Below are 15,539 nucleotides of genomic sequence, written 5' to 3' on the forward strand. Positions count from 1 at the left end.
GGAGAGAATGGGTGCAACAGGGCCTCTAGCCACTGCAAAAGGACTGCAGATGCATGTGTCATTTTGTGCAGCTGGCTTTACATGGGTACTGGGGAATTGAACTCACGTCTGTCATTAGCTTTACAAGCAAGCACCTTAACCACTGAGCCATCTCTCCAGTCCCTTTTTCTTTTGTTTTACAGCTTTGAAAGGAAGTTTTTAATTACCATTATTATTTATTTATTTATTTGAGAGAGAGAAAAAAGGGAGAGAGAGAGAGAGAGAGAATGGGCGTGCCAGGGCCTCCAGTCAGTGCAAATGAACTCCAGATGCATGTGTCACCTTGTGCATCTGGCTAACGTGTGTCCTGGAATCTAACCAGGGTCCTTTGGTTTTGCAGGCAAATGCCTTAACTGCTAAACCACCTTCTCCAGCCCTGAAGGGAAGTTTTATCAGGGCAGAGAAGAGCATGGCAACCTGCTCCCAGCTTCATGTATCTGCAGCAGCGAGAGTGAGAGTAGCCAGAGCAAATTGGCTCTGAACACCCAGTAGGTCTGGACCTCCAGGCACACCCTAGTGATACACGGAAGGGTCTACCAGCTGGGGACTAAATAGGAAGCCTCATCATGAACACTTGAGGCTGTGGAGGACATTTACACTGAAACTACTACATTCTGCCCCTGGTCCCGCATAGAACTTCTCTTCGACTTGACAGTAAGGTCTTCCCTCATCAGTACATAGAACATTCTAGTTCTATATCTTGCATAAAAGCTTTAAGTTTGAGATAAAAGTTAGATCCATATGTAGTTGTAAGAAACAATATAGAGAGATCCTGCATACCACTTACCTAACTTCCCTCCGTGATGGAGGCATGTTGATGTGCCAGCAACCTAGCCAGCATATTGACGTTGATGCAGTCAACATATGTGACAGATCATACAGGGATCTGTGTGTTGCTCTTTTATACCACAAAACTTCCTCTCCATTTCTTCCTTCTCTCCCATCTTCTCTTAGGTCAGAAGAACACTAATCTGTTCTTTTTTTGCCCTCCTTTTTTTTGCAATGGGGGGGTTGTTTAAAGCTAGCCCAAGCTGACCTAGAATTCACTATGTAGTCTCAGGATGACCTTGAACTCACAGAGATCATCCTACCTCAGTTTCCTGAGTGCTGGGATTAAAGGTATGCATCACTACACCCGGCCCCTCCCTCTTGCCTTCTTTTTCTTCTTTCCCTTCCTTCCTTCCTTCTTCCCTCCCTCCCTCCCTTCCTTCTTGGTTTATTTTGTTTGGTCTCAATATGTAACCCAGGCTAATCTCTAACTGAAACTTGCAATCATTTTATCTCAGATGCTGGGATTACAGACATGTGCCACGCATGCCCAGTTCTCTTCTGCATTTCTATAATTTTGTCTTCTGAACACTATTACATGAATGGAACCATGTAGCAGGTGACCTTCTAAGGTCAACTTTTCAACTCAGCAGAATTCCTCCAACACCTTGCACATGTCTTAACATTGCTGACTAGTATGCCCTGGTGTGGACATTCCAAAGTTTGTCTAACTATTCACCCATTGAACTAATGGGCTATTATGATAAAATTGTCATGAGCTTTATGTACAGATTTTCACGTGAATGTGAGTTTTCATTTCTCTAGAATAAATGCCCAAGTGTGAAATTGCTGGGTCGTATAGGAGTTACACAGTAAAAACTTACCTACATATTGGGAGAATTAGCCAGGAATGATGGCACATGCCTTTAATCCCAGCATTCAGGAGGTAGAGGTAGGAGGATTTCTGTAAATTTGAGGCCAGCCTGAGACTACATAGTGAATTCCAGGTCAGCCTGGGCTAGACTGAGATCCTGCCTTGAAAAAAAAAAAAAAAAATCTGCTGGGCATGGTGACGATGTCTTTAATCCCAGCACTCAGGAGGCAGAGGTAGGAGGATCCCTGAGAGTCCATTTGTCTCATCAACTCATCAACTCTCTGAGTAGTCTAGCTTATCTCTTCTGACATGAGATGGCACCTTTATTATACATTTATATACTGTAGGTATTTTAGGCATTTTCTAGGCTTCTTAGCCTGTTTAATTATTCATCCATCCATATTGTGTAAAGAAATGTTTAGGTGTGGTGAAGCAAACCTGTAATCCTAGCACTTGAGAAATAGAGGAGGGAGGGTTGTAAGTTTGAGGTCAAACCTGAGATGCATAGGAGACTCTGCCTCAAAAAAAAAAATAAAAAAGGATGGGGAGCTAGAGAGATGGCTAAGCAGTTAAGGCACTTGCTTGCAAAGCCTGATGGTCTGGGTTCAATTCCCCAGTACCCATGTAAAACCAGATGCATAAAGTAATGCATGTGTATAGTTTATTTGCAGTGGCAGGAGGTCTTGGCATTCCCATACTCATCCTCTCATTTTCTCTCTCTCTCTCTCTCTAATAAATAAATAAAAATTAAAAAGAAATAGGAGCTGGGGGCTGGAGAGATGGCTTAGCAGTTAAGGCACTTCCCTATGAAGCCTAAGAACCCATGTTCTACTCTCCAGATCTTACAATAGTCAGACACACAAAGGTGAGTCAAGGGCAAGGTCACACATGCCCACTTGGTGGCACAAGTGGCTGGAGTTTGATTTCAGTGGCTGAGGCTCTGGAACATCAATTCTCTCTCATGCTCGTGCTATTGAAAAATTTAAAAGAAAAATAGGAGCTGGGAGTGGCTTGCCAGTTAAAGGTATTTTGCTTACAAAGCCTTATACCCAAGTTTAGTTCCCAAACCACCCTTGTAAAAACAGTAGTTTTTTACAAAAAGTAGTACATATATCTGGTGTTTGTTTGTAGTGGCAAGAGACCTTGGTGTACACACACATACACTAACTAAAATTTTAACATAAAATAAAAATGAGATTAAAAAATGTTTGTAGTCTGGTGTGGTGGCGGATGTCTTTACTCCCAGCTCTGTGGAGGCTGAGGTAGAAGCATGCCTGTGAGTTTGAGGCCATCCTGAGACTACATAGTGAATTCCAGGTTAGCCTGGGCTAGAGAAAGACCCTACCTCAAATACCCCCACCAAAAAAAAAAAAAAAAAAAAGCTTGTATTTCTTCACAAGTTGATTGTTTTTTGCTTAATTTCATTCATTTATTTGAGTGAGAGACAGAGGGAGAGAATTAGAATGGGCACACCAGGGCCTCCAGACACTGCAAATGAACTCTAGATGCATGCACCACCTGGTGCACCTGGCTTATGTGGGTAGTGGGTAATCAAACCTGGGTCCTTAGGCTTTGCAGGCAAGTGCCTTAACCATTAATCTAATTTTGCAGCCCATCTTTTATTTTTTAATTTCTATTTATTTATTCGCATGTGTCTCTGTGTGTGTATGGGCATGCCAGGGCTCCTGGCCACTGCAAACAAACCCCAGACATTTAGGCCATGTTTGTGTCTGATTTACACAGATGGTTTAGAAATTGACCACGGGATCCACAACCTTGTAAGCCAGTGTCTTTAACTGCTGAGCCATCCCAGCCTTATAACTTGACTCTCTTTTGGTATTTTCTGTTGCTATGTTAAGTGGGATATATTCCTCCATTGTGTTTCTAGCTGCTTGTTGCTTTCCTATTTGAAAGCAGTTGATGTTTATTAATCCTTTCCTATGTTAATCTATGGAATTTGCCTGACATTTGCAACAGTTTCTCAATTGGCTCTGTTGGTATATCCAGTTACATGATACTTTTATACAAATAGTTGTAGATTTATTTTCTTTTATTTTCTAAATGTTAGCCTAATATATGATGACCTGTTAAGAAATAGTACCCCAACTGAGCATGGGATTGCATACTTTTGTTTTGTTTTTGAAGCAGGATCTCATTCTAGCTCAGGCTGACCTGGATTCACTATGTAATCTAAGGGTAGTCTCAAACTCACAGTGATCCTCCTACCTTTACCTCCTGAGTGTTGGGATTAAAGGCATGTGCCACCATGCCTGGCTGCATGCTTATTTATTTATTTATTTATGAGAGAAAGAGGTAGATAAAGAGAGAGAATGGGTGCACCAGGGCCCTTAGCCATTGCAAACTAACTCCAGATGCATGCTCCACCTTGTGCATCTGGCTTACATAGGTACTGGGGAATTGAACCTGGGTTCTTAGCCTTCACAGGCAAGTGCCTTAACTGCTAGCCCTTGCATGCTTTTATCTATGGTTTTTCAAAGGTAGGGTTTTACTCTAGCCCAGGCTGACCTGGAATTCACTATGTAGCCTCTGGGTGCCCTCAAATTCACAGCATCTTCCTACCTCTGCCTCTTGAGTGCTGGGATTATAAGTGTGAGCCACCACACCTGGCCCCTGCATGCTTTTTTAAAGAAAAAAAAAATTTTGTTTTTTGAGGTAGGGTCTCACTCTGGTCCAGGCTGACCTGGAATTATCTATGTAGTCTCAGGGTGGCCTCCAACTCACTGGCGAACCTCTTACATCAGCCTCCTGAGTATTGGGATTAAAGGCATGTACCACCATATCCTGCCCAGCTAATATTGCTTTGTAATAAGTAGATATTGCTTTTATCATTTTGTTGCTGCTGTGCTGGTTTTGTTGTTGTTTTTCAAGAAGGATGTCATGACACAGCCCAGGCTGTCCTTCAATTCTCTATGTGGCCAAGGATGGCCTTGAGCTTCTGACCCTCCTGCTTTTGAGTACTGGAATTACAGGCATGTAGCTACATGTACCACCAAGCCTGTCTTCTCTTATGACTGTTTTAAAAAATGTTTTCATTTTTGTTTTATTTTATTTATTTGACAGAGAGATAGAAGCAGGCAGATACAGACAGAGAAGAGAGAGTAAGAATGGGCACACCAGGGCCTTCAGCCACTGTAAACAAACTTCAGATGCATGTACCACCTTGTGCATTTGTCTTACATAGGTCCTGGGGAATTGAACCTGGGTCCTTTGGCTTTACAATCAAGCACCTTAACTAAGCCATCTCTCCAGCCCCCTCTTATCATTTTTTAAAAGAGAGAGACGGCATCCTAATACACCCTCAGAATGTCTATAAATGAAACTGTTTGATATCTAAGATTTGCTTCAAAATAATATTGGAGGAAAAGAAATGGGTATGGGTAGAGATGAAATCAGACTGGATTTGTTTTACATAGGTGCTGGGGATCCATCAGAACTCAGACCCTCATGCTTGCATGATGGGCACTTTACAGACTAAGCCATCTGTGGTGGTTTGATTCAGGTGTCCCCCATAAACTTAGGTGTTCTGAATGCTAGGTTCCCAGCTGATAGATATTTGGGAATTAATGCCTCCTGGAGGGAGTGTATTGTTGGGGGCAGGCTTATGGGCTTTATAGCCAGTTTCCCCATGCCAGTGTTTGGCACACCCTCCTATTGCTGTGGTCCATCTTATGCTGGCCAGAGGGTGATGTCCCCCTTCTGCTCATGCCATCTTTTTCCCCTGCCATCGTGAAGCTTCCCCTTGAGCCCGTAAGCCAAAATAAATCTCTTTTTCCCAGAAGCTACTCTTGTTGGGTGATTTCTACCAGCAATGCGAACCGGACTGCAACACCATCTTTCCAGCTCCTACTTTAATTTTTTATTTCCAAGGCAGGGTCTCACTCTAGCCCAGGCTGACCTGGAATTCACTCTGTGGTCTCAGGGTGGCCTCGAACTCATAGCAAACCTCCTACTTCTGCCTCCTGAGTGCTGGGATTATAGGTGTGTTCCACCATGCTTGGCTACTTTTATTTTTTTTATTTATTTATTTATTTATTTTTTTGGTTTTTCGAGGTAGGGTCTCACTCTAGCCCAGGCGGACCTGGAATTCACTATGTCATCTCAGGGTGGCCTTGAACTCATGGAAATTCTCCTACCTCTGCTTTCCGAGTCCTGGGATTAAAGGTGAGCACCACCACGCCCAGCTACTTTAATTTTTATTAGTAAAATAATCCCAAAATTTCTGGTCCTTTAAATTTTTTGCACTCAAAAGGAAATCATATTAATGGCTTGCGTCAATGAACGGTTGCTATAGCAATGCCACATAGTGATCAAAACAAACTCTCAGTGGCATATGACAGCACTGGTTTGGGCTTATGAGTTTTCTGGTCAGCTGGGTGGCTCTGACTCATGTATCTCTCGCCTCCTCTCATGGACACATATTTTGCTCTTAAAGCTGATGGAATTGTGAGAGAGTATGCCCAACAATGGCAGCATATTTCATTTGCTTAAGGACTGGTTATATTCCTGTTGTCCAAAGCAAGTCTCACATCCAAGTCTGAAGTCAAGATGAGGATGTATGCTCCATTTAAGGAGGTAGAGGGGAAGGGAGAACATGTCCCTGACATTAGTAGAATTAATCACTTATCAAAAGCCTATAGAGTGGCTGGAGGGATGGCTTAGCAGTTAAGGCATTTACCTTTAAGGCCAAAGGACCCAGGTTCAATTCTCTAGGACCCACATAAGCCAGATGCACAAGGGGGCACATGCATCTGGAGTTCGTTTTCAGCGGCTAGAGGCCCTGGTTCTCTTTCTTTCTCAATCTCTCTCTGCCTCTTTCTCTCAAACAAACAAATAAATAAGTAAAATATTTATATTATAAAAAAGCACATAGAGCTGGATGTGGTGGCACAAGCCTTTAATCCCAGCACTCGGGAGGCAGAGGCACAGGAGGATGGCTGAGTTCGAGGCCACCCTGAGACTACATAATGAATTCCAGGTCAGCCTGGGGTAGAGCTGGACCCTACGTTGGGAAAAAGAAGAAAAAAAAGTACATAGAATTGGGCATGACTTATGCCTTTAATCCTAGCACTCAGGAGGTAAGGTGTGATTCTGCAGTGAGTTCAAGGTCAGCCTGTGCTAGATAGAGACCTTGCATCAAAATACAAAAGAAGGGCTGGAGAGATGACTTAGCAGTTAAGGTGACACATGTGCAAGGTTGCACATGCACACAAGGTGGCACATGCGTCTGGAGTTCTGTTACAGTGGCTGGATGCCTAGTGCCACCTTGAGCATCTGGCTTATGTAGGTACTGGGGAATTGAACCCTGGTCCTCAGGCTTCTCAGGCAAGTGCCTTAACCACTCAGCCGTCTCTCCAGCCTGGTTTCTCTTTTTTAAAAAATTATTTTAAATATTATTTATTTATTTATTTATTTGAGAGTGACAGACACAGAGAGAAAGACAGATAGAGGGAGAGAGAGAGAATGGGCACGCCAGGGCTTCCAGCCTCTGCAAACAAACTCCAGACGCGTGCGCCCCCTTGTGCATCTGGCTAACGTGGGACCTGGGGAACCAAGCCTCGAACCAGGGTCCTTAGGCTTCACAGGCAAGCGCTTAACCGCTAAGCCATCTCTCCAGCCCTTAAATATTTTTATTAATTTAATTGCAAGCTGAGAAAGAGAGAGAGAGAGAGAGAGAGAGAAATGGGCATGCTAGGACACTCTTGCCACTGCAGATGAACTCCAGATGCATGTACCACTTTGTGTATCTGGCTTTACATATGTACTGAGGAACTGAACCCAGGCTGTCAGGCTTTGCAAGCAAGTGCCTTTAACCACTAAGCCATTCCTTCTGCCTGATATCTCTTCTTAAATTTTGTTTTGTTCTGTTTTACAAGGTAGAGTTTCACTCTAGCCTTGGCTGACCTGGCATTCTGTAGTCCCAGGCTGGCCTCGAACTCATAGAGATCCTCCTACCTCTGCCTCCCAAGTGCTGGGATTAAGGGTGTGTGCCACCATAACAGAGCCTCTTCTGATAATTATTTTTATCCACACGGGACCTCAAGCCCTCTTCATAAGTCTTCCTTATATTTTCCCACCTCTAAATGCAATTAATAAAACTCAAAATACAATTAATCCTCAAATAATGAACATTCATGGTATGTTCGTCCCTCATGTCCCAGAACAGGGCTTTAGAAAAATTCTCACTAATTTTTCTAATTAACCAATATTCCTTCCCAGTAATAAAGAAATTAAATGTTGCAGTACTGCTTTGGAGATCATGTTCTAAGGTTCTTCCTCTGCCCATTGTACTGGGCTGACTGTTAGAGGACTTGACAATAACCTCAGTGCTTGATTATTTTTTAAATGCTTTTATTTATGTATGAGAGAGAGAGAGGAGAACAGGGCCTCTTGCTGCTGAAAACAAACTCTAGGCACATACACCATTTTGTGCATGAGTCTTTATTTTTTATTTTTAAATATTTTATTAAATTGAGAGAGAGAGAGAGAGAGAGAGAGAATGGAAGCAGCAGATAGAATGGGCATGCCAGGGTCTCCAGTCATTGCAAACAAACTCCAGACACATACGCCACCTTGTGCATCTGGATTTACGTGGGTCTTGGGGAATGGAACCTAGGTCCTTAGGCTTCACAGGCAAGTGCCTTAACCTCTAAGCCATCTCCCCAGCCCTGTCTGAGGCTTTATATAGGTACTAGGGAACTGAACCTAGGGCTTGCAGGCTTTGCAAGCAAGTGCCTTTAACTGCTGAGTCATCTTCCCAGCACCAACCTTACTGCTTTTATGTACAGGCCTTCTGTTTGAGAGATGTATACTGTACAATTCCTCGTAAGGGATAACTTTGCTCTTGTTTTTTTTATGGTTATATAAGGTTATAAGAAGTAATAAATTAATTTAGAAATGAATCAGAAAGGAGAGAATAAGAAGGTAGAATAATAGCTAAAACTTTCCTTTCTTTCTTCTTCTTATTTATTTGTTGGGTTTTTTTGTTTGTTTTTTATTTTTGAGGTAGGGTCTCACTCTAGCTCAGGCTGACCTGGAATTCACTATGTCATCTCAGGGTGGCCTCAAACTCAAGGCGATCCTCCTACCTCTGCCCCCCGAGTGCTGGGATTAAAGGCATGCACCACCACATCCGGCTTAAACATCTGTTTTCTTTGCTGCTTTATATAGTTGAGGAGAACAAATTTAGAGGATAGGCTTAACAAAGGGGATTATCACAACATAGCATCTTGACTCAGAACATTGTTTTATGCTAACATTTTTTTTCCTAAAACAATTTTTTTTTTCTTTGCAGCCATAATGATACAGTTTCCTCCTCACTGGTCCCACTCCTGGTGGACCTCTGTTGCTTCCAGAGGTCCCCTGGAAGCTTGTTCTCTTCCATGGCTGGGGATGTCTGTATTGGTCAAGAGTTCTTTGTTAAAAATGATAGAGACAGGCCTGGTGTGGTGGCACACGCCTTTAATCCCAGCACTCAGGAGGCAGAGGTAGGAAGATTTCCATGAGTTCAAGGCCATCCTGAGATGACACAGTGAATTTCAGGTCAGCCTGAGCTAGAATGAGACCCTACCACGAAAAGCAAAACAAAAATGATTGAAACCCAATCTCTATTACTTTGAGCTAAAAAAGGATTGATCAGTTCCAATAACTAATCTGTGGACAGAGCAGGGGACAATCAATTCCAGGGAAACATAGATTCAGAAATCCAAATCTTCATTTATTTATTTTGGTTTTTCGAGATAAGTAAGGTCTTACACCAGCCCGGGCTGACCTGGATGGAATTCACTCTGTATACTGCCAGGCTGGGAGAAATCCAAATTCTCTCTAGGCCCTTCTCTCTGCTTGTTGGAGCCGTTCTTACCCAGCAGATGGACTTTCTCCACGGGGAGAGGAGCACACTGTGTCAAGTCCAGAGTTGCAGCCTTCTGGCTCTAGAAACTGCTGCAAGATAGAGAACGCTTCCCTCTTAGCTTGGTGTAAAAACCCGCAGGAACTGTCATTAGCTGGCCTGGCTCAAGTCCCATGCCCATGGCCTGGATCCATCATTTCCAGACAGGGAGCACTGGCATGACCCCTGGGGGATCACGGGAAACCATGAACCACTCAAACATGAACATGCATGAACTCCAGTGCTCCCTATGAGAACTATAAGGGGCATGGCACACCCTACCCCCAGTCTGCACCTTAGGCGGTCCATCTGTTCACTGGGTTGGCAGGGGTGGGAGGTGGGGGTTGTGATCTGGAAGTCCCCTCTACCCTGGCATGTTGTCACTTTACTACAAATAACATACTGTTCGAGGAGGCAGCTACCTCTCAGTGGTCTTGGGTGGCCCTTCCGATTTGGCTCCTGTAGGTCAGTGGGCAGAGCAGATTCAATGCCACCAGGGGAGCTGGCCTCAGGTGGGAAGGCAGCTGCCTAGCTCTGTGAGGCACTACACGGGCATCCGTTGCCCTTGGCATCCCAAGTGGGTTCTGTCCTGGCAAGCCTCACTGTGATGGTGACTCTGCATGGGGCATCCTGACCTTGATGTGAGGGTTGGCACACACCGGCCCCAAGTGCTGGTTCTGGTGCCACTGATCATCTCCCTTCTGTCATGTCTGACTTCTTGTTCAAGTCCCCGCCCCCACTGACTTTTCTCCACTCACCCAGAAGCTTTAGTGAGCTATGCAGAAACTTCTGGAGATTGGCCTTCTGTCAAAAGATTGGCTAGGGCTGGAGAGATGGCTTACCAGTTAAGGCGCTTGTATGCAAAGCCCAAAGACCCAGGTTCAATTCTCCAGGTCCCATGTAAACCAGATGCACAAGGTGGCACATGTGTCTGGAGTTCATTTGCAGTAGCTAGGAGCCCTAGTGTACCCATTCTCTCTCTCAATCTCTCTCTCAGTCTTTCTCTCATTCTCAAATAAATAAAAATAAAAAAATATTTTTTTAAAAGCGATTGGTGAGGGCTGGAGAGATGGCTTAGCAGTTAACATGCTTGGCTGTGAAGCCTAAGGACTCAGGTTCAATTCTCCAGGTCCCACATAAGACAGATGTACAAGGGGGCACATGTGTCTGGAGTTCATTTGCAGTGGCTGGAGGCCCTGGCACGCCCATTCTCCCCTTCTCTCCCTTTATCTCTGTCTTAAAAATAAATAATAATAATAATAATATAATAAATAAATAAATAAAAACTGGGCATGGCGGCCCATGCCTTTGATCCCAGTACTCGGGAGGCAGAGGTAGAAGGATTGCTGTGAGTTCAAGGCCAGCCTGAGACTACATAGTGAATTCCAGATCAGCCTGGGCTAGAGTGAGACCCTACTTCAAAAAACAAACAAACAAACAAACAAATAAATAAAGTGACTTGAAAAAAATATTGACTAGTTGGGAGACTAAAGCAGCTTTTAGCTAAATTTGAGACCAATCTGGGCAACATAGGACAATTTCTCTTAAAAAAACAAAAAAAAAAAAGTTTAGGGCTGGAGATATGGCTTAGCAGTTAAGGCACTTGCTTGCAAAGCCAGAGGTCCCAAGTTCAATATCCCAGGTCCCACATAAGCCAGATGCACATGTGGCACATGCATCTGGAGTTCATTTGCAGTGGCTAGCGGCCCTGGCACACCCATTCCTCTCTCTCTCTCTCTCTCTCCATATATATGTGTGTGTGTGTGTGTGTGTGTGTGTGTGTGTGTGTGTGTGTGTATAAGTTGCCTCTCTCTTCCTCTGTTTCTCAAATAAATAAATAGAAAATAAAATTTTAAAAGATCAGGGCTGGAGAGATGGCTTAGCGGTTAAGCGCTTGCCTGTGAAGCCTAAGGACCCCGGTTCGAGGCTCGGTTCCTCAGGTCCCACGTTAGCCAGATGCACAAGCGGGCGCATGCGTCTGGAGTTCGTTTGCAGTGGCTGGAGGCCCTAGCGCGCCCATTCTCTCTCTCTCCCTCTATCTGTCTTTCTCTCTATGTCTGTCGCTCTCAAATAAATAAATAAAAAATGAACAAAAAAAAATTTAAAAAAAATTTAAAAAGATCAGAGACTATGAATATTGTTCAGTGGTTAAAGGTGCTTGCTTGCAAAGCCTGCTGTCCTGGGTTTAATTCCCAGCCATCCACATAAAGTTGGACAGGCATTCATTTGCAGCAACAACAGACTCTGGTACATGTGAGTGAGTGTGCACAGCACACACATACATATTCAATTAATTGATTATTAATTTAAAAAACTCAAAACCCGAAATATCGTCAGCTACCTATATTCATTTTAAATATTTTATTTTTATTTATTTATTTGAGAGACACAGTCAGATAGAGGGAGAGAGAAGGAGAAAGAGAGAGAGAATGCATGAGCCAGGACATCCAGCCATTGCAAATGAACTCTGGATACATGTGCCATCTTGTGCATCTGGCTTACGTGGGTCCTGGGGAATGGAACCTAGGTCCTTTGGCTTTGCAGGCAAGTGCCTTAACAGCTATGCCATCTCTCCAGCCCCCTATATTCATTTTAAACTAAAAAAAGTGCTTAAGGTATGTATTATGTTATGATTAATTGACATTTGAACTAGTATTTTTTTTGGGGGGGTTCGAGGTAGGGTCTTACTCTAGCCCAGGCTGACCTGGAATTCACTATGGTGTCTCAGGGTGGCCTCGAACTCACGGCGATCCTCCTACCTCTGCCTCCCAAGTGCTGGGATTAAAGGTGTGCGCCACCACGCCCGGCTTGAAAATTATTTTTTATTAACAACTTCCATGATTGTAAACAACATCCCATGGTAATGCCCTCCTTCCCCCCATTTTTCCCTTTGAAACTCTACTGTCCATCATATCCCCACCCCCTCTCAATCAGTCTCTCTGATTTTGATGTCATTATCTTTTCCTCCTATTATGATTGTCTTATGGAGATGGTGTCAGGCACTGTGAGGTCATGGATATCCAGGCCATTTTGTGTCTGGAGGAGCATGTGGTAAGGAGTCCTACCCTTCCTTTGGCTCTTACATTCTTTCTACCACCTCTTCCATAATGGACCCTGAGCCTTAGAAGGTGTGATAGAGATATTGCAGTACTGAACACTCCTCTGTCACTTCTTCCCAGCACCATGATGCCTTCTGAGTCATCCCAAGGTCACTGCCATCTGGAAAGAGAAAGTTCTCTAACAAAAGTGAGACTAGCATTAATATATAGGTATGAACATTAAGAGAAGTGCTTATTGGGCAGTTTGATGAGCATAGTATATACATTTAGCCAGACAGCAGCATATGTTACACCCCAAGGGCTCATGACTACCCCTGTTTTAGGTTTTCAGTATCAGGGATGTATTCCTTCCCATGGAGCAGGTCTCCTGTCCAATTAAAGGGCAGTTGGTTTCCACCAGGACAGACGTGCCACTATTGCACCCGTTGGCTCATTTGGCCTGGCTGGCAAAATATAAGCTTGCAGTGTCCATTGTTGAGTATCTTCACTGCTGATTTCTTTCTCTCTCCCATTGAAGTGCATGCAGAATGGCTTCTTCCAGCTTTCTGTCAGCTGGTCTACATGGAGGAGGTTATCAGCTCATGAACTAGTATTTTTAAAGATATTTTTATTTTTTAAAAGAGAGACTGATTGAGATGGGGAGGGGATATGCTGAAGAATGGAATTTCAAAGGGGAAAGTAGGGGGGAGGGCATTACCATGGGATACTTTTATACTCATGGAAAATGCTAATGAAAATTGAGAAAAAAGGGCTGGAGAGATGGCTTAGCGGTTAACCGCTTGCCTGTGAAGCCTAAGGACCCCGGTTTGAGGCTCGGTTCCCCAGGTCCCACGTTAGCCAGATGCACAAGGGGGCGCACGCGTCTGGAGTTCGTTTGCAGAGGCTGGAAGCCCTGGCGCGCCCATTCTCTCTCTCTCTTGCTCTGTCTTTCTCTCTGTGTCTGTCGCTCTCAAATAAATAAAAAAAAATTATTTTTATTTATTTATTTGAGAGAGAGAGAGAGAGAGACAGAAAATGGGGCAGAGAATGGGCACTCTAAAGCCTCCAGCTGCTGCAAACAAACTCCAGATGTATGTGCCACTTTGTGCATCTGGCTTACTTGGGCCCTGGGGAATTGAACCTGAGTTCTTTGGCTCTGTAGGCAAGCACCTTAAGTGCTAAGTTATCTTTTCAGCCCCTAAATTAGTATTTTGATTGACAGACTCAGTATCTGCCTTGATTACATGAAACGAAGGGGCTGCTACCATTTTCATTATCTATCAACCTCACATAATTAGTATATAATAGATATATTTAAAAATACTGAATGGTGTCTGTGGTTTCCTCAGATACATGTCTTGGGACATAAAATTGGAGACTAATGCAAAGCATGCTGGTACATATCTGCACTCTCAGCTACTTGGAAGGCTGAGGTTGGAACAGGAGTTCAAGACCAACCAGGAAACCAGAGGGAGACCCTGTCTCAAAAGTAGGGAAATTGGTTCAGTGGTTAAAAGGTACTTACTCTGTAAGTCTAATGCCTGGAGTTTGGATCCAAGCACCCATGTAATAACTGGATGCAAAGTGGTATACACACATGTCTGTAATACCAATGGGTTTATAGCAATGAGAGTCAGAGACAGATGAATCCCAAAGCTCACAGACCATGTGTCAAAACAAGGTGAAAGGAAAGGACCAACACCCTGTGGTTGCCTTCTGTCTTCACACACACACACACACACACACACACACACACACGAAAAATGAAAACACATCCTTTTGTTTGCTTTATTGTTTTTTTTTTTTTAAGGTAGGGTCTTACTCTAACCTAGGCTGACCTTGGAATTCACTCTGTAGTCTTAGGGTGGACTTGAACTCACTGTGATCCTCCTACCTCTGCCTCCCAAGTGCTGGGATTTAAAAGTGTGCCACCATGCCCGGCTTCTGTTTGTTTTTGAGGTAGGGTCTCACTCTAGCCCAGGCTGATCTGGCACTCACTCTGTAGACCCAGGTTGGCCTTGAACTCATGGTGATCCTCCTACATCTACCTCCCAATTGCTAGGATTAAGGGCGTGCGCCACGATGCCTGGCCAAGAACAGCTCATTTATTTGGGAGCTGATTCCAAGAAGCCAGTTTAGTGGGGAGTGAAACAGGAAGAGAAGGCTGCCAATAAATTGTGTGTGTGCCTAAGTGATTTTCCACTGCAAGCAACTGGGCTTAATTCCACCAGGGAGTTCTGGGAGATAGTCAGAAATACTCCTTAGAATTAACCTATCTAGGAGGGAAGGACAGCAAGGTCACCTGTCACATGAATTCTGCGCCTGTGGCCAGGAGTTGCCTCAGCAGGGTCCTAGCTGCAGTTGTCACCTCTGGAATGCTGGAAGTCACTAAGCATGCTCTAAGCTGTGCACCCCGGGTTCTCTCCACTCCATCACTGAGCCAGTGTGTGTGTGGGGGGGACAGAGGGTGATTCACATAGGAGGTCCACATGTTGTTGCTATTCCAGGTAACATTTCCAGGGGATGGCACAAGGCTCCACAGGGGGACTGGCTGACACCCAGACATCAACATGAATAGAAGAAAGGGTAGGAGACACAGAAGGGCTCTTGATTCCAAAAGGGAGGGTGGCCTAACTCAGTGGCAGGGTGGTGCCTGCTTAGCATGAATAAGACCTTGAGTTTAATCCTCAGGCCCTCCCTCCCCCAGAAAAGAAAGATACTATATGCTAATTTACCTGGTGTTTTCTCTGGGACAACTGAGTGCTTTAGGGGACAGCCAGGTATAAAAAGTTGCTCTCTATACCCATTCGAGCCTAGCTGGCCTCACAGAAAATTGTGAGGCTGTCAAAGCATTGGCTGGTGACCAAAGGACTATGTGTGTCCCTTCCACTTAACGCCCTCTTAGTTAAATAGT

The sequence above is a fragment of the Jaculus jaculus genome, chromosome 8, assembly GCF_020740685.1.
Source record: "Jaculus jaculus isolate mJacJac1 chromosome 8, mJacJac1.mat.Y.cur, whole genome shotgun sequence".
Taxonomy (NCBI): Eukaryota; Metazoa; Chordata; class Mammalia; order Rodentia; family Dipodidae; genus Jaculus; species Jaculus jaculus.